The 25,547-nt window shown below is 41.0% G+C and overlaps 1 protein-coding gene across 2 annotated transcripts in view; it reads left to right on the plus strand.

The window, feature by feature from the left end:
* The first annotated feature begins 6,232 nt into the window (after positions 1–6,232).
* abcc10 (ATP-binding cassette, sub-family C (CFTR/MRP), member 10) overlaps positions 6,233–25,547 on the plus strand; it is a 72,638-nt gene continuing 53,323 nt past the window's right edge. For both annotated transcript variants that reach the window (XM_036532975.1, XM_036534547.1), the window contains exon 1: positions 6,233–6,351. The gene's annotated coding sequence lies outside the window, so the exon portion shown is untranslated. The remainder of the gene's footprint in view (positions 6,352–25,547) is intronic.

Raw genomic sequence — 25,547 nt, forward strand, 5'->3', positions numbered from 1 at the left:
CTTGTGTTCCCTTGTCTAATCAGATTGCACAAGTTAACTTATGCTCGGGCTTGAATAGTGTTATGCTCACAGTCACTGGTGTGGAACTGTGTTAGGCTGGTCTGACACTGTTGCTCATTCAATTGAATGGATATCCTTCTGTCTCTTCTGGGGGTAGTTGCACTGGATAATAGCAGCTGGCAAATTAATATAATGTAATGTAATGTAAGAGTGCAGGGATCCTTCAGCATCCTGCAAAGAGCTTTGATTGAGGTCCCTGTGCTCACACCGCCTGACCCACTCTGCCATTTCTTCTGAGCAATGATAGTAATGGGGATATAATGTTAGCTCAGATGAGGCCAGAGGGGGAGAGGGTGGTGGCATATTTCAGCAGGACACTGCTACTTTATCACATGCCGGAAGCACATCGCTATGCTGATGGCAATCCAGCACTTCAAGTACTACCTGTGTGGCCTACCCTTCACAGTAAGGATGGACCACTCTGTTCTCCAGTGGCTCATATCTTCCAAGGGGCCAGAGGGGTAGGTCGCACAATGGATTGAGGAGCTCCAGGTCTTCACAGTGGTGCAAAGAGCTGAGGTACGTCACACTAGCGCAGTCACCCTGTCTCAGTGTCCCTGCAGTGCAGCCGGGTGCCACTACTGTGAGCAGACAGAGGCCTGAAAGATGGCGCTGCATGCCCAGGAGGGGATTCTGACACAGGATGTGGGACAGGCATGCCTCTCTGTTCTGAGCTGTGGGTGGATGACACAGTAGAGTGGAGACAGCAACAGGAGCAGGACCCAAATCTGCAGTCTATGCTCTTGTAGGTACAGGCACAACAGCAGCTGCCATCCGGCTCTTCCGGCGCCATGTGAGTGGCAGCCTGTTACGGCAGCTCCGTACTCTTTTCTACTTTTTTCTTAGTTCTTTGTGTGTTTTTGGTTCACTTTGTGTAATTTATTGTTACACATTAGTACATTTAGCAAGAGCGTAATTATGGATGTGCACTTGGCGACAATCGTAGTTTGTCTCTTGCTCTTCTATGGACTTTTGGACACGGCGTTGGGGGAGCCATTCAACCACGGCTCCATTGTTTACACTCGTGGTCAGCTGTTAGCTCTGAGCCACACACGACTCCTCTGCGCAGAGAGACTGGAGATCCCCGCGGAGATATGGAGAAGGAGAGGCTACAGAGCTGGAGTTAAACGTTGGGAGCGGAGGAGACAATATAAACCATGTATACCATCTGTCATTATGGGGAACGTAAGATCTCTCCCTAACAAGATCGAGGAGCTAACGGCGCCTACGCGGCTGCAGAGGGAGTACCATGAGTGCAGTCTCATGTGCTTCACCAAGACATGGTTGAATGAACTTTCTCCCGACTCTCTGATTGCCCCGGATGATTTTCAACTTGTGCAGGAAAGCAATGAAGAGTGGTAAGAGGAAGGGCGGGGGTATAGCTATGTTTATTAAAGAGAGATGGTGCAACCCAGGACACATTAGTGTTAAAGAACAACGCTGCACTAGAGACATTGAACTGCTAGCTGTTAGCATTCAGCCATATTACCTCCCGAGGGAATTCTCGCATATCATCGCGATAACTGTGTACATCCCCCCCTCTGCCGATGCTGCTGCAGCCTGTGAGCTCGTTCACTCTGTCGTCTCTCAGCTTCAGACAAGGCACCCCCAATCTCTCCTTATCTCTGGTGACTTTAACCACGCTTCTCTGTCCTCAATTCTCCCAAACTTCACGCAGTACGTGAAATGCCACACCAGGGACAATAAAACTTTGGACTTACTGTATGCAAATATCAAGGATGCATACACCTCAACCCCCCTCCTCCCGCTGCGTCGCTCAGACCACAACCTTGTCTATCTGCTTCCTGACTACACTCCCATAGTGAATAAACAACCACCTGTGAAAAGGTCTGTGAGGGAGTGGTGTGATGAGGCAAGGGAAAGACTGAGGAACTGTTTTGTAACAACAGACTGGGAAGCACTCTGCAGTCCTCATGGGGAGGACATTGACAGCCTGACTGTAAGGGCTCAGGCAAGGACTCAGTCGCAGACCAAGAGAGCTTCAGGTTCCAGGCGGGTTTATTAATGATGACAGGCAAGTCGCGAAACAAAAGCAGGCAGGGTCAAAAACCGGAAGGCAGTCCGTAGACAAAAACAGGGTCGGTAACAGGAGCAGGCAGGGTCAGCAACCGGGCAGGCAAATGATCAGGCAACAGGACAAGACGGCAGGCAGAAAACAAAGACGAAGGGCAGGCAGAGTCAAAACACAGAGAAATCAGAAATCCAGAAAAAACTGCGGGAACAAAACAGGTACAAAAACACTGAGACGAACCGGCAAACAAGACAGGAACTAGCAGGGTAGAAATAGGGCTGGGCTGATGAGGAGATGGGATGCAGGTGGGCAGGCAGGCAGGTGAAGGTAATGGGGCAATCAGGTGGGCGGGAACCAGGTGGGAAGCAGGGCGGGGCTGGAACACAAGGAAAACAAAAAGCACATGGACAGGGAAAAACAAAAACACCACAGCTAGGGGGGCGGAGCCCTGACACTGACTCACTGTATCACAGACTATATCAGTTTCTGTGTGGAGAACGCTGTGCCTTCCAAGAAGGTGCGGTGTTTTCCCAACAATAAACCCTGGGTGACGTCTAAGATAAAGGCTCTACTGAATGAAAAGAAGAGAGCGTTTAGATCGGGTGACAGAGAGCAGCTGAGGAGGGTCCGGAAGGAGCTCAGGCAGGTCATCAGGAAGGGGAAGGACAGCTACAGGAGGAAACTGGAGAAGTGGCTGGAACAGAACAACATCAGGGACGTTTGGAGAGGACTGAAAAACATATCTGGGCATGGAAAAGGAGAGGGGGGAGACCAGTCCAGTAGAGATAAGGACTGGGCAAATGAACTGAATCTGTTTTTTAACAGATTTGATTCTGCCCCCACTGCCTCAACCACCTACCCTGCCCCCTCTTCACACTGCCCCGGGCCATCCTCCACCACCCCCCTGGACCCGTCCTCCTCAACCAGGCCACACCGGCATTCACCTACATGGAGCATTGACTACCTCACCAACAGACCACAGTATGTGAGACTCCGTGACTGTGTGTCTGATGTGGTGGCCTGTAGCACAGGTGCCCCTTGGGGTACGGAACTCTCTCCCTTCCTATTCACACTCTACACCTCAGACTTCTGCCACAACACCAGCAACTGCTACATCCAGAAGTTCTCGGGCTCTCCTCAGGGCCTTCTATGACAAGGTGGTGGCTTCAGCCATCTTTTACACCGTGGTCTGTTGGGGAGGGGGCTGTACAGACAGGGACAGGAAGAGACTGGACAAGCTGATCAGGAGAGCAAGCTCTGTCCTGGACTCTCCACTGGACTCTGTGGAGGAGGTGGGTGAGAGGAGGATGCTATCCAAACTGGCATCCATCATGGACAACACCTCCCACCCCCTGTGTGAGTCTGTGGTGGCCCTGAGCAGCTCCTTCAGTGAGAGCTTGCTTCACCCACGGTGTTAGAAGGAGCACTACCACAGGTCATTCATTCCAACTGTGGTCAGACTGTTTAATAATACCATTGGGCAATAAACCCCATCACTCTGGAAATAGATACTATGGTTTTTGCACATCTCTAGTTTTTGCACATCTCTGTTTTTTTTCTGGTTGCACATGTGTTCTGTAGTTCTCAATTTTCTACTTTCCTGCTTATATATAGGTTGCACTCAGTGCTCATTTCTGCACTGTATTTTTTTACTTTTCATGTGCATTTATTTACTATTTTATTGGTTCTTGGCTTTATATACATACATTACATACATTCTTTGTATTTTCTTTTGTTTTTTGTATTTTTTACCTTATTACACTTTGCCACTCTTGCTTTTTTACCTCTGTCTTAATGCTGCTGTGACATGTAAATTTCCCCGCTGTGGGATCAATAAAGTTCTATCTCATCTCAGTGATCGCCACAGTGACAAAGGGCTGCAGTCTAAGTTTGAAGCCCTGCACCTGTGGGAGGGTGTTCTGCAGTGTGCACGGAAGGAACCTGCTGCTGGGGAGGAGTAGTGGAAAGTCTAAATCCCTAAACGACTGCAGGAGTTTGTGTTAGAGGTAACTCATGGAGCTGCAGGGGCTGGGCATTGTGGGGTAATTTTGGGGTCATTCCCTCTGTTGGAATAATGTTACTTGATCATGCAATTATTCTGAAAGCTTTTTGGAAGCTGTGAGGCTCTGCTATTTAATCATGATGCTGTGCTCTTTTTAGCAACATGTGGTTATGTTGCTCTTATATAAAACAAAAGCATAATTAATGAATTCCCAATGCCAATTTTTCACTGAATGACCTAAGATACATGATTGTAATGCATAAACAACTCAGCAAAAGGACAGCTTAATGTCATTGTGTTCATACAGTTCAGTATATTATGCCAAATGCCCAAAATAAAACAGTCCCACTTCATTCCTGCCTGACTGGTCTGCCTTTCTCCTTCAAAACTGCTCAGTTTGCTTAACTGTTAATACACAGGGCAACATAAGATTCTCAGTGAAACATCATAGCACCACAAAAAGGTTTAAGGCATTCCTACTAGGAAGCTAGTCTTTATTGAGGGCATATCCTAATAATTAAGCAGAATGCACTTAATAGGTAATGTAAAAGTTGGAGTGAAAAGTTGTAGACTGAAATTATTGGTTTAAAAATTTAAATACAGCCCACTAATACGAGTATAGTGCATAATGTGCAAAATAATAATAAGCAATACCTTTAATCCACAGTATTACTTTGAGAAATATACGTGACATTCCTTCTTTCCTCAAACTTTATTTCCTTATCCTTACCATAACCATAGTAAAATGAGGCAACTCCAACCTACTTCAACAGCAACTTAATTTAATTTTTATTTATTTATTTTTACCCTTTTGGCCTGCTGGTCTTTGTTAGGGCTGGGTAGCCTTAGAAAGGCTGCAGACTTTGGTGGTCATGGTGGTGCTGCAGCATTTCCTTATGGTAGTACCTGAGATAATCTTCAAAATAAAATTAAAAAGATATAATATATAATATATAACATCTTATTTGTATTGTATTTGTATTTGCTTTGTTGACTTCCTTTAGTTTTCTAAACTGTCTGCTTTCAAGTTAGCAGAAGTTAGAGCATGAATGGCATGCTCACATTCACTGGTCTGAGGGTGTTGTTAGTCTAGTCATACATTTGCTCATTCAGCCTGATTGGATACAGTTTTCCTGTGCTGGATGTTAATCTGGATGAGAAAAACTGCTAAATGCATGTAATGCCTTTATAAGGGATAAATCAATTATGATAGTAAACATGTGCCATATGTATAGTTCAAACAAACAAACAAAAAACCTTCCTTCCTGTGAAGGAACTATGCATTCACTCTCTTTAGTGGGAGATACAACTGGAGGACTGACCCACGATTGCAATAATATACTACAACCTAACATGTATGAGTATTTTTCCTACTGTATGTGTACAATGGTCCATATGCAAACAATTAGACTGAAGTAAAAGCCCAGCAACCTTTGGTAAAACAAAGCTTTCAGTTCAAACTCACTTGTTTTGGTTAGAGGTGGCCCTCCTGAGCACATTGTACCCCCTGTAATTAATACACTTTCTCTTTTTTCCTTTCAATCCAATATGTGTGTCATGCACCTTGAATACTGCTTGTGTCCCATTAAGGCATGTAAAATGCTCTAAAAACTCTAAACATTCAAAATTTTACATACACATTGTAATAACCCATGTAATGTGACCCCGCCCCTTTTTACTGGGGGCTGCTGGGATTGTAATTTGGGGGTGTATACTGGAATGTGACGTTTTTGACTTTCTGTTTTGGTGTTCGGTGTGGGTTAGTGTGCTACGCTGTTGAGAGACTGTTCGTTTCTTTAGTTGTCCTGGGCTGTGGCTGACAGCAGCCCTTGTTTTGCGTTCCGTTCCAAATAAAGCACAACGTTGTCTGTGAACCCGTTTGTCTCCAGCGACTAGTGTGGTCTTTACAATATCATTCTTGTATATTGTATTTAATAAAGGTCATTGTTTGTTTAACATTAAAAGGCAATATTTGAAAATATTGATAGTAATATTAAACGTAATTTAAAAGTAATAATTGAAGCATTACTCTTATTTCCTGTGTAAATGAAACTTTTATTTTGACGTATTTCGCAAAAACGGTAACCTGGAAGTACTTATCGTTGCATCTTGACACTAGTCTCTTAGCTGGGCGGAGCTTGAATTTCCTGGTATCGTTAGCTAATTTATCTTCTCTAGCCTTAAAATTTGGGGACAATTTTAAGAAGGCATTGTTGACGACACCTCCACTGCATAGAGGATACGTCTGAATTCATCTGTAAGTGAAATAATTCGCTTCTCTTATTATATTTGGAATTTATAATGCAAATATGTATTGCGCAGCTGTTGCACAGCAGAGAGCAGTGCTTCTGTTTACCGCAGAAACATCGACATAAAACTAAATGTTTCGTCCATTGTCTATTGTATCATAAACGATGGTAGCGCGCATCTATTCACATAGTTATGGCTATTACATTAGCTTTGAAAACTGTTTTAAACAAGGTCGCTGGTGCATGTCCTTAAGTTCACGGCAGTCATTTAAGATGGGTAACGTTAGACTACCTGACTAGTTATATGATGTGGAAATGTCTGACCATGTTCGTGAACTAGCATGTTTCTGGAAAGTGTCTTAAAAACAGTCAGGAATATGGTTTCGCATTCCATTCGTGGCAGTGGGGGTACCTAACCCGTCGCCTGGTTTCCAAGGTGCACATAACGAGCTAACGTCAGACTTTTACGGGAAACGAATTTGGAGTGGGATCGTTGACCGAGAGGAATTTTAGCTTTATCGCTAGCTCGTTAGTGAACGTTAATACCATAACATCAGCGGGACAATAATCGCTTTCTCTTTCTTCCTGGTTCGCTCGCGCAGTGGATGTTGGGTAGTAAGGACTGTTGTCTAGAATGGAAGTGAATGGCATATGTGCCGTTCTCTCACTCCGAAGCATCTCTTTATCTTTACTGTCATTTTGTCAAAATCATCTCGGTTACTATGGCTACGTTCACACCGCAGGTCGTAATACCCAGTTCTGATTTTTTGCCTATATCCGATTTTTTTTTTTTTTTTTACCGTATGTTTACATCTACTTTCAAAAGTGACCTATATCCGATACGCGTGTTTACACTTGCTAATATCTGAAACGACCCGCATGCGTAAACGATGGTTTGGTTACCAAAATCAAGCACTGTACACTGTGCGAAAATGGACGCGACCAATATAGGCTTGATGTTAGCACTACGAAGCATGAGGCGTCCACAAAACATTGGCTATATTCTGCGTAGAAGGAAAAAGGCTGTTATTGCAGCCTGTTCTTACGCGGCAATTATTGCTGCTACAGCTATTAAAAGAGAAGTTTGGGTGCGGGAGAGGACTAGGGACTGGTCGGAACGAGTTGTCGCGGACTTCGACCAAGACCAGTGGCTCACTGACTTCAGGATGGGTAAACAAACGTTCGACATGTTGTGCGAACGGTTATCACCAAGCCTCTCCTACGAGGATACGGTTTTTCGTCGGGCCATCCCAGTGCAGATGCGCGTTGGGGTTGCACTGTGGTGACTTGCGACAGGAGCGGGCTGTCGCACACTGGCGCATCTGTTTGGTATAAGCAGCGCATCAGTGTGTCTGATAGTCCACGAGTTTTGCCAGGTCGTGCGAGACAAGTTGTGGCGTGAGTACATCAAACTGTCACAACATGATGAGCTGCAAAACATCATCCGAGGGTGCATCAATAGACAGTGAATGCGTGCATCTGATAACAGGCCTACGTCATTACACAGCAAAAAAGTACAAGATTGTCGCGGTTTAATGACGTACGAAACGCAATGCTAGAGAATATCCGATCTGGCTGTTGAGACGACAGTCACATTGGCACATACCCGCTTCATATCTGATTTATTTCCACATATGGAGGAGGCCTGAATCTGATCTGAAAATATCCGATCCCATGTGCTTTTTTCCTGTTTACACGTTCATTTAACACATCCGAACTGTGTCACATGTGAGCAAAATATCGGAATTGGGTCACTTTACACTGACGGTGTGAACGTAGCCTAAAAGGCCCTGTTTACACTTGGTTTTAAAATGCGTCGTGGGCGATCGAATCACAAGTGGACAGCGCTAAATATAAGTGTAAACGACCACCAAGACGCATTGTGATCCGATCACTCAAACCACTTGCCGAGGTGGTCTGGGACGCATTTGACCGCGTATCTTTTGCAGTGTAAACGCTAGTGTCCGTAATTCAGTAGTATAACATATGCAATATTCCCTCTAATATTCAACGCAAGGGAAAGGAGATGGAACTCTCACTCATGTAGGTGTCATCATGGAATGAATGTGTGGTGACCTCACCACTCCCCGCTGTTATCTGCTAATGCACCGCAAGGAAGCTATATCAAATGCAAAAATGAACAATCTCCAAAAATTAATACAAAATATTCCTCAAAGTCTGATGCAAAAGGTTTATTGTACATGGTTCAAAATCACATACAGTAAACTGAGCTGGTCGGCGCGGAGCAGTAGCGTCATCAGTCATAACCCCAAGCAGTCCCCTAAGCAGTCTGGCAAGCAGTCAGCCCAATCCCCAAATGCATCTCCCTTTTTATGCTTATTCCCTTAGCCCCTCCTGGAGCTTAGACTCAGACCCCCTCCTTCAGTTTCATAACACACATTCTGTACACTATTTTCCAAGATCACACCTGTCTAATTAAAAATAATTACCCTGCCTTGGCTGTATACTATTATCTCCAAGACTGCGCATATCCAATCTATAAAAAATAACTGTCCTTTCTTGACCTGCTCTGCCTTGGCTATATTCCATAAAGAATCCCTGTTTGTGACCCCCCTTTTTTAGAGTTCAACTCTTTTATCTTACACTCAGGGTCCATCCTGCGAGCAGCGCTCGGACAGTGTCCAACTCTCATTAACAGCCCCACAACAGGCCTTACTTGGCATACAGGTATCTCACAGCTGTGTACCCCTCCCGCAGTCTCCTGTACTCTCTTAACCCTTCTTTCTAGTTTCTGCTCACAGGCATACAAAGTATAATAGGATACAAATTGAAGGAAATAGCCTGTTAGCTAATTCGTTTTTCCAATGCCATTAATTTCCTGGCACACAGTGCATAAAGTCTTTCTGAAATCCGCGGCAAAAGTTCAGTTTTTTCAACGCGCTCGAAGGCAAATTCTGGACCTAAAAAAACGGAAGGAGGAGTTTCGCAAACACATCGGAGATCACGGAGGTTCCCATAGGAATGAATGGACTTCTGGTTGACTCGCATATGAACACAGAGCTTCCTGAGACCCAACCTAGTGATTTGTGTCCTCTGTACTAGACATTCTGTTCACATGCATCTCCTTTTACATTTTTGAGCTACTCAATTAATTCCTGTTGTGTTGTAAAGAGGACATCCTGGCCTTTCTACTGATATGCAGTTTGATAGGCTGGAATGCTGGGAACTTCCTCTTTTTTTAGATTCAAAATGGCCGGCATAGGAACACGCACATTTTATAGAAAGAGGAGAAGTAAGTCAAATATTGTTGAATATTTTTTTTACTATGATTATCAGATATGTTCTTGTTTATTAAAACGTCAGGAATGATATATTTAATTCTAAAAGCAGCTAAATTATTTGTGTTTTGAAATAATAGCCCTTTTATGAATGTCCATTATAGTGGACACCAGGACCATTTTAATGTAGGGGAGTGCGGGGCACAACCTAACACATTTTGGTTTTTGCGAAATAATTAAAAAAAAATTAAGTTGGAATGATCATGTTTTTATACAAGCAACATATACATCTCTGCTACAAACGAACACTTGAACTTTGTTTCTAGCACCTACCGTTCATGTACAATTCCACCGAAAATGGCGGGAGGTGCAATGTTACACCTTACCCCATGGGTGGGGTTAATTGTAACAGACAGAGGGTTAGTTGTAACACTTGCTAGAAAAGTCTGATGAATTTGTGCAAACTAATTTTTGCAAACTAATTCAATATAATTCTATACTGTATGAAACAAATATATTTTCTAACCATATTGCATTATATATTATCTATCTATATGACAGACAGACAGATCAATCGATAGATTTTTTTTTTCTTATTTGATGTCTCATTCTGTGGATAAAAAAGTTACATGAAATTAGTTGTTTTTATTTTATACGAGAGAGAAATAACTTCTTGTCATTGTTTACGAAAGGTGGCTTAGTTGTAACACCATCTAACAACTAACCCCGCAGTATGGAGGCTGTACTTATGCCTAGCTAGTACTTGCTGTGAACTCGTCACGTTTCAAAACGGCAACAAGATGGTGATTAAAGTAATGGTTGGATTTTGTGATTTACACACACAGCTCAGTAACTGAAAAACACTTGTAATGAAAAAAATTACTTGCATGCCTTGAAAACACTCTTTGGCACAGATTTCCTCAAAACGCTGACAAATCTTTCTGAATTTTCGCTGGAGACCGTGGCTAGGAAATGTGGTAATGTGGCGAGGAGCACACGCTGCTTGACCTTGTATATAACATAAAAAGTCCAAGTTACATTTTGCCCTGCGTTAGGTTGTTCCCCGTGCTCCCCTACTTAATGACACAAGATTGTTGAGGGAGATTCAGATTTGGACCTGTCAGATGATGAGAGAGATACGGAGTGTTCCTGAATACTACTCCACAAGAAATTAAGATCTTTTTTGGCATATCAATCCACATGGCCTGTCTTGGCTATCCCAGAAGTAAAATGTTTTGGATGAAAAAAACAAAAGTGCCAATTATAACCAGCAAAATGACAAGGGATAGGTTCTTCAAGTTGAGAAATTCACTCAAGATTGTTGATGACCTGGCTGTAACAGAGGAAACAAAGAAGGCAGACATTACTTGACCGTGTGAGGCAAGGCTGTCTCAGCCTCCCAAGGTCACAGACGGTCTGCATTGATAAGCAAATCATTCCTTTTACAGGCCGCTGTCCAGTCAGGCAATATGTTCCAGGCAAGCCCTACCCCACTGGCATAAAGGTCTTTGTCCTTGCTTCTCCAAATGGTCTGATGCTGGATTTCGAAGTCTATCAAGGGAAGAACACATTCATGGGACAAAGACTGGGCGTTGGAGCAGCAGCAGTTCTATGCATGGTTGAATCTGTTCCGGCAGGAAGTCACCTGTTCTTTGATCATTACTTCACAACAGTTGAACTTCTGGATGCATTGCTGGAAAAGGGCTTTCCAGCAACAGGAACCATAATGAAGAACCGGGTCCCAAAGATGTGCAAGCTGCCGGGAGACAAGCAGCTTCATAAAGATGGGAGAGGAGCATGAGTGTCAGTGGTCAGACAGAGTCCTGAGCTGGACCAGATGGTCTAATAAAGAAAAAACCCAGGTCCAAGTAAGAAGACCAGCAGTGATCAAAAAGTATAATGACATGGGTGGTGTGGACATATGTGACCGTATGTTGAGCTTTTATCTCATGTCAAACAGGACCGAGAAATGGACGTCACATGTGATAACTCGCTTCTTTGATGTTGCCATCACAAATGCATGGATACAGTACAAGTCTGACAGCAAAGCTCTGCACCGGCCAGTGAGAAACACAAAGCAGTATCTAGACTTCAAGCTACATTTGGCAGAAGAGTTGTTGGATAGTCCAGTGGTAGATGACAGCAATGACGACAGTGAAGAGGAGTATGAGCCACCAACCAAAATGCGGATCCCACAACCAGAGCCATCTGTGCACAGACTAGGAGCCACGCACATGCCAGAGATGGTGGATATCAAGCATGCAGAAAGATGCAGAAATAAGGGCTGTAAAAGCAAGACGCACATAAGATGTACCAAATGCAAGATGTTTCTCTGCGCTACCAAAAAGAGAAATTGCTTCCAGGATTATCACATCTAAAAGTAAAACATGAATAGGAGGAAGAAATGAAGAACAAAACTTGATTGGCGTGGGTTTAATAACTAAATCACAAAAATTAAGTATCTTTTCTGTGGTGGTTCACTACTGTTCATTGTTCAAATAAACATTTAAGGGCTTAAAGGAATCCATCAAATGGTATGAACATACGATAATGCGTTCAGAATATTAAATAATATTCTATTCCAAATAATTCCAAAATTGTAAATGTTCTTTTAATGAACTTGAGTCTGTTCTTGGTTTAATATCACTTTACAGCCTTAATCTGTTCATTTTTTAATCTTTAAGGTTGTTCTGTCTTTTCACACAAAACGATCCTTTTGTCCAGTTACAGTGGACATGTTGCAAAATTATAAATAAAAATAAATTTTAAAAAGTCTAAATTGTAATATGTTTTTTAACCCCGAATAGATAGGAAATCACAAAAAATAAGAAATTGGATGACACTTTTTTTCCTCGGGTCCCAGGAGGATATGGAAACCAGGCGTAAACTGAAAATCTGCACAAAGGTTCTAAATAAAAGGAGAAAAACAATCAAATATGAGTAAGTGCCTTTTATTTGGCGATTATATAATTCAAAATGTAATAAGAAATAGACCTTTCCATGTGGTCATTTCATATTTCATATAAACTATTTATTCTTTGAATTTACAGAAAATGTGCTATATCGTGATATGTATCATTATCGGGATATAAAATGACCTATATCGGGATTTGAGATTTTGGTTATATCGCACAGCCCTATGCATAGGATAGACAGAGAGGAAGGTAGACTAGAGAAAGCTTGAAGAGATGGGTTTTCAGCTTTCTCTTGAAGGCACCCAGGAAGTCTGTTCTACGAATCTCGGCAGGAAGCTCATTCCACCTGTGTGGAGCCAGCACTGAGAAGAGGCGGGTTCGAGAGATGCTGTCTTTGTGTTTCGGGACACAGAGGTGACCTGAGGTAACAGAGCGCAGCGCTCTTACTGGCTTGTAGGCCTTGATCATGTCCTGTATGTAACGGAGGGCTGATCCATTGAGTCCCTTAAAGGTTAGTAACAAGGTCTTGAATTTTATCCTTGCTGCAACTGGTAACCAGTGGAGGGACTCAAAGAGAGTTGTCACATGGGCCTGCCTGGGTAGGCTGAATGTCAGTGGGGCTGCTGCGTTCTGGATAACATGCAGCGCTCAGATGGCGTATGCCAGCGGGGCAGCCAGCAGCGAGTTGCAGTGGTCCAGATGTGACAGGATGAGAGCCTGGATCACAACTTGCTGGCTGTAGCTGCAATATGCTCCTTTGACTGAAATATTCTCCTTATTGAACCATTAAGCAAATCCTTGGTGTCTTCCTTCTATCAACCCTAGCAACTGGTGTTTTGGAAAAATAACACTCTAAAAGAATGCATACTACATGGCATTAAACAAACTACAGTACAAGTGTGGCAACTGTAGTTGTAATTATGCTCTAAGCCCTTAAAGCAGCAATGGGGAGCAGGTGAAGTATCTGTTCATTTAAGGAGCATGCTTTTAAAATAGAAAGCAGAGTAATTCAAAGAGTTTAACCAGTGTAACTTTAAGATATGATCACAGAGACACTGTTTTAAGGAATAAAAAATAAAATGTTATAAAAATTTTAGATAAAATATTGTATGAGGCTTTGATTATGGAATGGTCACACCTGAATAATATTAATGATAGTTTAATAAAAATGTATCTTACATTTAGTAATAATTCACTTTAGGCATGAGAGGATACACTCAGCTCTCACTGTGGTATGTTTCATGAATGTCATGATACAAAATTATCAAGTGGCTACAAAAATACAAACTGCGTTCAAGAAGAGTAATGGACAGAATGAGTAAAGCAAGAAACATTTCCTCTGACATGATTTTCTTTAGGGAAAGTAATGTATAGTACTTTTAGCCAGTTTTTATCTTTTATCTATAAGTCAGCATGCTCGCACAGCCACAAAACTTCTCATTTTCTGCCGTTGGCTAGTTGTGTTGTACATCAGTGGCTTTTATTTTGACTGTATGCACGTGTAGCCTATTCTTACAAAAATCTCAAGAACCTGTGGTTTTAACGCAACGTTAACCTAGCTACAGTGTGTCTAATTTACATATAATGTAAAATGTTTGCGTTGGTGACAATTTTAACATAGCCTACATTCATGAATTGGACCTGGAATTTGAGTTGTAGAAAAAAGTCTCCAGGATGCAGAATTCAAAACTGAAATACAGGAAGCTAAATTTAATGACACTGTCAGTAATTCTCATTTATAGATCATGAAAGCCTCATTCATTTTGACAAAGAAAGTGCCCTCCACTTTGATTGATACCCCTAATAAAACATGTAAAAATGAAAATAAATAAAAGAACATAAAACATATGTATATGAAATGTACATATTTGTTATTTTTTTCTGAGTAATGTCATTGCACAGCAAAGTTCTTAGCATTTTGAAAATACCCATCTGGCATGGATTGTACTTACAAGATGCCTCCTGGTTTTGTTATGAAGTTGTTAGTAAAAGTCCCGAACACCAAAACGTGTTTCGTTACGACAAAGAAGCAAAGTCGATGTTCGTAGAAAAAGACAGGAAGGTTTATTTGCACAGCTGGCCGTGGGAACATCAGCATTGAGCAGAAGTTCAACAAGTATAGTATTTTTTTTTTTTTTTATACAGTTACATTTACATGTGAGTTATAATGACCAACTGGGGTGCTGTTTCTGATTGGTTTTGTAGAGCTGTGCATAGCTAAACAGCTCCCTCTCTAATTGGGTCTTTCCTGAGCCTTGTAACCTAATTGGCTCCGTAGGGTTCAAACTCAAACTTCAGATGGAAGTGAGGTCCATATATGGTCATGGGGAACCCCATGTTCGGCAGACTGTTACCATCAAGAGGCGCCGTTTGGCTCCAGTCGGATGTAGCGGCATCGCTTTGTATTCGAATACACATCGCTTGTCTCCGGATCAAACGCCATGCTGTTCCACAAAACTGTCTCCTAACAAAGTACTGGGATTTTTGTCTATTCATATTGGCAGAAGTGCTTTGGGTTGTGTGGTTTCCTTTTTTTAACTGCTTTCAGACATTTGGTTTGCCATGCAGGAATGGCTGTTTTAAGGCAAATTAGAGCCATGATTTTGGCAAAGATGTCCTGGTACAAATCCAAGTTGCCTCTTTTGTGACTTGCCTTCAAAAGAGGCTTCTTCTTACACAATCCTGCAATGTTGAGAAAGAACCTCTGTTTGCATTGTTTATATATTTAACAAAATTTAAATGAATTATCTCAGACTGTATAAACTCATCTTTAAGTAGCTATTTATGACTGTTAGTGGTCTAAATTGACAGTTTTTCTGCCCTGCGCACCATTGCGCCCTACTGGTCCCCTTAGCTGATTTCTCAACCACTGGGTCACAACCATGGACTGTGGCAGTTTATCTTCTGGGTTACATGAGAAAAACGCTGTTTCTATTAATATTTACACAGTAGCAATAAATTAAATTTTTAATCAAGTGAACAAACAGAAGTGACATCTGTTGCATCACAAGACTGATGTTGGGGTCGAATGGCTTAAGTTGTAGGTGTCATAAGCTACCTAGTTTAGGGATGCACGATTTTGGATTTTTGCCGATATTCGATATGCCGATATTTTCAAACTCATTTTGGCCAATGCCAATACCAATATAGTATATACATTTATATATAGATGCCGTGTAATTCTAAAATGGTCTGTCTTATTTCCCATTGCATTCTCTTTATGTAGCCGCAATATTTATTTTGAATGAGCAGAGACACAACAAAGTTACAGAAAACGTTATTCACTGTCCAGTGTCGTTGTGTAAGTGTACAAGCACAAAAATTATGTGGCACCCTCTGTTCGAGTCCCAAAGCAGTAACTAGGCGATCATGGGTTGTCTTGTTTTATTTCCCATTGCCGTCTGCTTCCAGAGCCGCGTTATTTAAAATTTTTCTCATGCACCCTCCAGAAGCAGAGAAAAACTTAGCAGCACACAGCTAGAATCCTCCCAGAGTGAGAAGCTTATCTATATATTTTACCCCTCCTCGTATCACTGGTGCTTTACAAGCATTGCAAATAGCAATTTTGCTATATTTGTTTCAGATACTTTGAAATACTTCTATACATCTGAGATGTTGAAGCTTGTTGCTGGCGCTCATAATAAACATTAAGCATCATCGCGTTCGCATAGTTAACGTGTCACCTTATCGGCCAGGCACATCAGCAAAAATTTTCATATCTGCCAATGCCGATAATTAACTTCTTAAGTTTTTATTGCCAATACCGATGTTGTGCCCATATCATCGTGCATCCCTAACCTAGTTAGTTTTAATTAGTCTAGCTCCTTCTTATAACTTAGCTAGCTCTGCTGGTCAGTGTAGTCAGCTGGTTTACTAATTAGTGTGGTTGCCCTTTGGCAAGCACACTACTGTTCATGTGTGGCATTATTATTATTATTATTATTATTATTATTATCATTAGCAAGCACACTACAGTTCTTGTGTGGCTTATTAGTCTGGTAGCCCTTTGGCAAGCACACTAATGTTCTTGTGTGGCTTATTATTATTCTTCTTCTTCTAGCTCTAACTCCGCCTACAAATTCACCCCATTATAGGAAGTATAATGATATATAAGATAAGTATATTAGCAAACAGCGGTAGGGTTTTACTCCTGGCTTTTTTTTTTTTTTTTACACAGCCATTTCTCCTTGAACAGATTCTCCTTGAACAGATTCTGACAATGGTATCCCCTCACTCTGACCAGTTTGACAGTTAACATTTAAATTGCTGCAACAGAGCCAATCAGAAACAGCTGGTGTCAAGTGACTGCTGTGTCTCAGCCTGCATAGCAGGGAGGGGGAGGTCAGACACAGAAGGAGGGGAAGCGAGCCATAAGACAGTAGGGATGGGCGATACCAGTGATTTTTGTTTCGATCCGATACCAAGTAGTACTAGGGCTAGTATCCTGATACTGATATTTTTTAAAGTCATGTTGTGTACACAAATACAGGAAATACTACATCAAGAAATGCATTTAAAAGCTTACTTTTAAGACAGTACTTAGTCTATGATTTAAAAACTCAAACTTCTCTATTTTGTTTTTCATTTATTTAACAAAAACAGTGATAAAACAGAAAAAACTCTCTGCGGGGACAGAGGAAGCAACGATTCCCGAGTATTTCGCTGCAAGTCTACTTAGGGATTGGAAAGTTTGTTCATGCTCTTTCCACCAGTGTAACGGGTCTTGGTCCCGGAGAATTACCCTTTCCTCTAGCGACGCTCTAGTAGCGACGCATCTCAATGAGCGCATCAGTGCCTGCTGAGCGGTACTGTTGGGCTGACAGAGCTTGAGCGTCAAAATGCGACCATAACCCTCCTTTTGCTGTGGATGTGGTAGAGCTTTGTGTAAGTGCAGAAGACACTGGAGAGGCAGAACTTGGCACAGACGTGGAGGCAGTGCATGGTGCTTGTGACATAGGCTCATGAATTTCTTGCATTTCTGTCAGAATTTGTCTTTTTACATTTTCCATGTTGTCTTGGCTGCAAAATGCAAGGTTTTTAAAATGGATGTCTAGGAACATGCAAGCAGCAAGACTGTGAAACGTCTCAATGCCACGGAATCACCGTTGGCGCTGCTGTAACAGTTCTCTGGAAAGTGTGTTGCCTTGACACTCCGTGGCTGCAGCTGCTCTCAAAACTAGAGAAACAAGAGGGATCACCTTCGACATGGACACATATTTTGCTGCAGAAGTTTCTTGTGTTGCCTCAGTCTCAGGGCCTCAATGGTTGGCTGGATCAAGTCCAGCTCTTCAGTGCTTAAGCAGAGGGCATTCTTTCCAAGTACACAAAGTGCGGTGATGACTGCTTCCCTCTGCTCCTGAAGTCTGTCCAACATATAGAATGCAGAATTCCACCTTGTTTCTACTGACTGAACCAGTTTATGCTCTGCCACATTCAGCTGCTTCTGTTTGTCTGAGTTTCTGCGTGGCTTTCGTGCTGTGGTGGAAAAATGATACAATGATTCTGCATTTTTCCAAGAGCTGAACAATTGCAGGGACAGCTTTAATGGCATCTTTGACTACCAAGTTCAAGGTATGGGCGAAACAGGGGTAGTGCTTCCACCCAGCCTTGTGTACTGCAGAGACAACATTGGGACCATTGTCTGTGACAACTGCTAGCACCTTCTGAGTTATGCCCCATTCATCTGTGATTCTTTTTAGCTCTAAATTAATGTTGACAGCTGTGTGTTGTTCATGGAAACAACAGGTTTCTAAAAGAAATTCTTCCATTTGCCAGTTATTCACAAAATAACATGTTACGGCCAAATAGGCCTCTGTGGACCTCGATGTTCACATATCTGTGGTCAGAACCACGCTGTTCGCACGCTGTAAAGCTGCCTTTACTTCATTTTGACAGTTTTTGTACATGTCTGTGATCCCTTCCACTAGCCGTTTGTGGCTTGGGATTTTATAGCATGGGTCGAGAGTCTTCACAAATGCAATGAAACCCCTGTCCTCTACAACTGAAATAGGCTGGAGGTCCTTGCATATCATCTCTCCAAGGCGTCTTAAACTACTACATGTAGTTTAATCTTTATGTGCCACTAAACCTTTCATAAAAACTTAAATAGGCCTAGGCCTAGTTTCTCCAAGTAGCCACATACAGTTAGAATAGGCCTACTTAATGACACATTTTGAATAAAACTACAGCCATTCCAAAATCTCTTAATATCCACCATTCGATAAAAGTGTGCTAATGATGACTCATAAAAGAGTAATATTCATTGCAGATGGCCTTTTCTCTTCAGATATCAGCAAGATGTGGCTTTAAAACATATTTGTTTTTCTTTTTGAAAATGTGTCCTATATAGGCTTATAGCTTCACATAGCCTACATCTAACAGTAGATGTCTACTGTCTGCTTCTGTGTGTGCCTTATTACAGCCGTTGTTGGGAGCTGAGTGAGAAAGTGGAAGGAAAAGTAGTTCCTATCCAAACTAACCATTCAAAAAAAATGAGCAAAAATACTATGAAATTAAATGAATGAAATCAGACGTTTAAAGCATTACCTGTTATCGATTTTTTTAATATGAGGATCGATCCTTAAAACTGAACCATCAGGATCGAAATATCGATATTTTGGTATCGATATGCCCATCCCTGTAAGACAGATACAAAAGCTGGACATGTGCTCATGCACATACATGCAAATGCAGACTCACATAAGTTGCAACATAGTTGCATAGCTTGAAAAAACCATGATTTTAGTTTTATCTGGGTTTAAGACAAGCTTCAGTTGACAAAGCTGAGCCTGCACTAAATTAAAAGCAGCTTACAGGTACTCCAGAGCCTTTTTTACAGTGAGAGCACAGCAATAGATAATTGTGTCATCAGCATAGAAATGGAAATTTGCATTATTTACATTCGATCCCAAACATTTAATATAAATTTTAAATAAAAGTGGACCCAGAACTGAACCCTGTGGGACTCCCTTACTAACTGTAAGTACGTCAGATGTAAGGCCATCACATTGTACACACTGAGTCCTCTCTGCAAGGTAGTTGACAAACCAACTTATTGTAGGATCGGAGAACCCAATGTTAAAAAGGCGTTGCTTCAAAATGTCATGATCCACTGTGTCAAATGCCTTTGATAAATCAATAAACAGAGACACACAATGCTGCTTATTATCCTGAGCTTCTATTATGTCATTAACCACCTTCAAGGCAGCAGTTACAGTGCTATGTTTTTTTTCTGAATCCTGACTGATATTTAGATAAAATATCATTTGTATATAAATACTCCTTAATCTGGTCACTTACCAGAGTTTCCAGAACCTTTGCTAAAACTGAAAGTTTTGAGATTCGTCTGTAATTGTTCAGCAGTGTAGGATCTCCCCCTTTTAACAGGGGGAGAACATAAGCAGCCTTCCAGACCTTAGGGATTTTATTAGAAACCAAAGTAAGATTGAAAAGATGTGTCAGAGGTTCAGCTATATAGTCTGCTGCTAATTTTACGAAACCTGGTTCCAGGTGATCCGGGCCAGCCGGTTTGTGTGGGTTCAACTGCTTTAGGGCTTTGTGAACCTCAGCAACAGAAAAGGGAGTAAAACAAAATGTTTGATCAACACGAGCAACATTGTCAATACAGATCTCAGGTTCCACAACAGGGAAAGTCACGACAGATTCAAATAAAAACCCAGAGGATATAAAATGCTCATTAAAACAGTTCTACATTTCTGACCTATCAGACACAATAATAGAGTCCTTGATTATAGAGGATGGTATATTATTAGAGTTATGACAGGGTGACAAAGATTTAATAGTTTTCCAGAATCTTTGTGGATTGTTTAAGTTTTCTGTAGTTACAGATAGATAAAACTCAGATTTGGCCTTCCTAATAAGAGACGTACATTTATTTCTTAACTGTCTAAAGATAAGCCAATCAGCCTGAGCACCAGACTTCCTTGCCTTTGCCCAGGCTGTGTTACGTTCATGGAGCATACTCGAGAGCTGTGTTGTGAACCAGGGGTTGTCCTGCCCCTTAATTCTATACTTGCGAAAGGGAGCATGCTTATTCCAAATTTTTAAAAAGCTGTCTTGGAAAAAATTCCAGGCTGATTCAACTTCATCAATAAGGGCAATTCTGTGCCAATCAAAATAAAATAAATCATGCAAAAAGCCCTGCTTGACAAATACCTTCATATTCCTTCTTTGCACAAAACGAGGTTTGCACTTAGGGACCTTAACATCTCTGATAGCTGCTATAACACGGTGATCACTTACATCATTGGGAAAAACACCAAAAGCAGAATATTTAAAAGGAACATTTGTTAAAATTAAATCAATAAGAGAAGATTTCTCGGGACATTTGGGGTTAGGCCTAGTAGGTGAATTAATTATTTGTGTCAGATTCATAGAATCACATTGTCTTTTAAAAGCATCTGACACAGGCATCAACCAGTCCCAGTTTAGATCCCCAACTATAACAATTTCATTGTTCAATTTATTCTCTCTTACACCATGTTGGACAGAAGAAAGAGAAAAAACATGCAAAATCATGCAGAAATTTATAAATATGTATATGGATTATACCTTACTTGGTTAAATATTTGTATTTCAACTGAACATTCTGGTTATACCCAAAAAAACAATGCTTACTTAACATTATTTCTGTTGCAAGTAGCTATGGTATAAGCTGAATAAAGCCACGAATATGTATGCTATTATAAGCCTATAAAATGAAGAATTACTGGTAAAGCACAATGCTAGTCTAAAGTTAATGTTTGTGCAGTGACACACAGCCAAGCACACATTGTCTTGTATCGTAACAGTAAAGTTATTATATAGACAGTACATAGGCAAAGACACAATACAGTACCTTCTTGATTAGATAACTACTGCAAAAATGTCCAAACCTAACTTGGCATACTAGCTACATTGATACAAAATATTTTTTCACAGACACTGTTTAACGTTAACGTTTTAACATCATGTAACTACTGAAAATTAAAACGCCCACAAGTGTTCAATGTCTTCAGAGTAAATTGCTGTGGTATGTGATTGGCTATTGTTCCACTTGATACATTGCTCTCCTTGAAGTCATCCAGTACCTGCCTGAACCTTACAGTATTTATTTTCAAATTTATTTTCACTTTTGTTACAGACTTAATTCATAAGTTCATTAATGCATTCTGAATCTTGGTAGGATACAACCTGCACAATGATAAAAAAAAATATTTAAGAATAAAATAAAATTGTTTACTTAACTCATCTTTTTTTAGCTTCCACAAACATACCTCACAGGTTCTCACATTTTGTTTCTTCTATGCCCAGGGTTTGAGTAGTTTGTCTCTGTCAGTTGCTTGCCATTTGTCTATCTTTGTAATCTTACAGACAGGAGTTATGACGTTTCCAGTACCACCAAACCTCCTTGAATAGCCTCTCTTCAAATATATCCATGTTTTATAGGTCCCCAAATTGGCACAGTCAGTGTGTATGTAACACAATGGCCCGCATTGACACAACATTTTGGAGATGACGTTTTTTTCTTTATGCAGGATAGTGTGTCAAGGCATCTACACACATTGGTGTCAGCTGGCTACATAGGTATTCCACTAGATATGAGCCTTTCTTGTGAGAACAAGCAGCTCAGCTAGCTAACCACATTATTACTCTATGCTCTTGTATTCTTTTGTGAAACCTTTGTCAATATCTTATTCTGGTCTCAACCATGGAGCCCTGCAATCCAAACAACAAAGATATCAAGCAAGTTAGCAGTCACTGACCATCACTATTGGACAATAACCTGTCAGAGACAACATAGCATACACATGTAATTAACTTTTGAGTTAAGTAAACCAGCCACTGTCTCGTGAATGCAAAAAAAATATATCTCATTTTATCACACCAAAAATATTTTCCACAGAGCAGAGGAAAAAAAATGACCATGCTTTGTGATGCATTCTTAATCAATATGAAAGAGAATAAATATACAGTGGCTTCAGAAAATATTCAGACTGCTTTACTTTTTGCACACTATGTTGTGTTATAGACATAATCTAAAACAGATTAAATGTATTCCTTTGGCTGTCAGTCTACGCACAATGACAAAGCAAAAACGTTTACATGTTTTTGCAAATTAAAAAATCAAAAACAGAAATGTCATTTCCATAAATATTCAGACCCTTCATTCAGTACTTTGTAGAAGCACCTTTGGTAGTCACAGCTTCGAGTCTTCTTGGGTAAGTCTCTACAGGTTTTGCGCACCTAGATTTGGGAAGGTTCTCACATTCTTCTTGGTAGATCCTCTCAAGCTCAGTCAGACTGGATGGGGAGTGTCTGTGAACTGCCATCTTCAGGTCTCTGCACAGATGTTCTATTGGGCTCAAGTCTGGACTTTGGCTGGGCAACTCAAGGACATTCAGATACTTCTCCTGAAGCCACTCCAGCATTTGTCTTGGCTGTATGTTTCAGGTCGTTGTTGTACTGAAAGGTGAAACTTTACTTTCGCCTGAGGTTGTGTGCACTCTGGAGTAGGTTTTCTTCAAGAACCTCTCTGTGTGTGGTTGCATTCATCCTTCCCTCAATTCTGACCAGTCTTCCCATCCCTTCTGCTGAGAAGCACCCCCAATAGCGCAATACTGCCACCACGCTTCACTGTAGGGGTAGTATTAGCCCTGTGATGAACAGTACATGGTTTTCACCACATGTAGCGCTTGGAGTTCAGCCCAAAGAGTTCAGTTTTTGCCTCATCAGACAAGAGAATCTTTTTCCTCATGCCCTCAGAGTCCTTTAAGTGCCATTTTGTAAACTCCAGATGGGCCGTCATATGCCTTTTAGTCAGGAGTGGCTTTCATCTAGCCACTCTACCATAAAGTCCGGATTGATGAAGTAACTCTGAGATGGTTGTACTTCAGGCAGGTTGTCCTATCTCTGCAGAGGACTTCTGAAGCTCTGTTGCAGTGGCCATTAGGGCCATGGTCACCTCTCTTATTGCCCAATTAATGAGTTTGGCTGGGCGGCCAGCTCTAGGAAGAGCCCACTATGCTCCTGGGAACATTCAAGTGGTAAAATGGTTTTATACTCTTGCCCAGATCTATGCCTCAACACAGTTTGTTTGCAGAGGTCTCCATAATGTTCTTTTGACCTCATGGCTTGGTTTTTGGTCTGACATGCATAATGAATAGTGGGATCTTATATATACAGGTGTTTGACTGTATCAGACTCAGTTATTGAGCAATTTCTCTTTTCTGTCATTTCTATCTTTTATTATTGAAACCTGCTTCAATCTTATAAATAAATTGCATTCTACATATCTGTCTTTATACAGTGCCCTCCAAAAATATTTGGGTAGAGTGGAATTTGATATTTTTGCTACTTTAGGCATTGGCATTTGAGATCAAAAAATGACTATGAGACCAAAGTAGAGACTAGCTTTTAGCTTTTACTTCATGCTATTTACATGCACATACGTTTTATCATTTTATAGAAAGAGCCATTTTAATGTTGAGTCCCCTTTTTTCATGTGCAAAAGTAAGCTAACAGATGAATTTCAAAACAAATCAAAGTGATAAGGTCTAATATTTGTTTGCATAGCCCTTTGATGCAATGAATGCATCAAGTCTATGACCCACTGACCAAATTACCAAATGTGTGGTATCTTCTTTGGAAATGCTTTTCTAGGCCTTCACTGCAGCTGCTTTCAGTTGATGTTTGTTACTGGGGCTGTCTGTCGTTAACCTCCTCTTCAGCAAGTAAAATGCATGCTCAATTGGATTTAGATATGGTAACTGACTTGGCCAGTCTAAAACCTTCCACTTTTTGCATTGATAAAAGCTTTGGTTGCACGGGCAGTATGTTTGGGGTCATTGCCTTGTTGCAGGATGAAGCGCTGGCCAATGAGATTGGAGGAATTGCTTTGTACATAGCCAGACAAAATCCATCTGTACACTTCTGAATTCATCCTGCTGCTGCCATCTGTTACATCATCAATAAATATGAGTGAGCCAGTTCCAGAAGCAGCCATACATGCCCAGGCCATGACATTGCCTCTTCCATGTTTCACAGATGAGGTGGAACGGTTTGGATCATGGGCAGTTCCTATCTTTCTCCACACTTTTGGCTTTCCATCACTTTGGTGAAGGTTTATTTTGGTCTCATCTGTTCATAAAATGTTGTTCCAGAACTCTTCTGGCTCATCTCTATTTTTTGGCAAATTCTAATCTAGCCTTTCGATTCTTGCTGCTGATAAGAGGTTTGCATTGTGCAGTATACCCTCTATAATTCTACTGTCAAAGTCTTCTGCGAGCAGTGGATTGTGATTCTTTCACACCTGCACTCTGTAGACTGGCAATGATGTCATTGACCGTTGTTTTAGGGTTTTTCTTCACAGCTCCCAGGATTTTTCTGTCATCAGCTGCAATTGTTTTCCAAGGGCAACCTGCTCTGTGTTTATTTTAAGTCCACCTGTAGTTTTTTTTTTCTTCAGAACTTTCCAAACTGCTGTACTTGATAACTGCTGTACTATGCCATTTCTAGTGTTAGGGTTCTTATTGACTTTTTTGTTCTCTCATCTTGCAGATTAGCTGTTTTTCTGCCATTGTTAGTTCTCTAGGTTTCATGCTGGTATATGCCTTTTTGCTCCAAATGCAAAATTTGTCTCCACAGATGAGCAGATGAAATCAAGGCTAGACACCCACTGCCCATTTATGTGTGAACAATCCATGCAAAAGTAAACACCTTAGCAACGAGTTACACCTGTCAGTCATCTGTTAACTTACTTTTGCACACCTGAAAATAGGGGCACTCAACACAAAAACAGCCATTTCTCTAAAATAGTAAAATGTATGTGCATGTGAAGACCATTAAATAAAAGTTGATCGTTTCTTCTTTTATTTCACATTCATCTTTTCATTTCAAATCCAAACAGCTTAAGTTAATGGCAAAAATATCAAATTCCACTCTACCATTAACATACTTTTGCAGGGCACTGTATATGATCACAGGAAACAAGCTGCTGTAATGTCAGCAGAATACAATTGTATTAAGTGAGCTTGCATTTAAAAAAATAAA

The sequence above is a fragment of the Megalops cyprinoides genome, chromosome 1, assembly GCF_013368585.1.
Source record: "Megalops cyprinoides isolate fMegCyp1 chromosome 1, fMegCyp1.pri, whole genome shotgun sequence".
NCBI lineage: Eukaryota > Metazoa > Chordata > Actinopteri > Elopiformes > Megalopidae > Megalops > Megalops cyprinoides.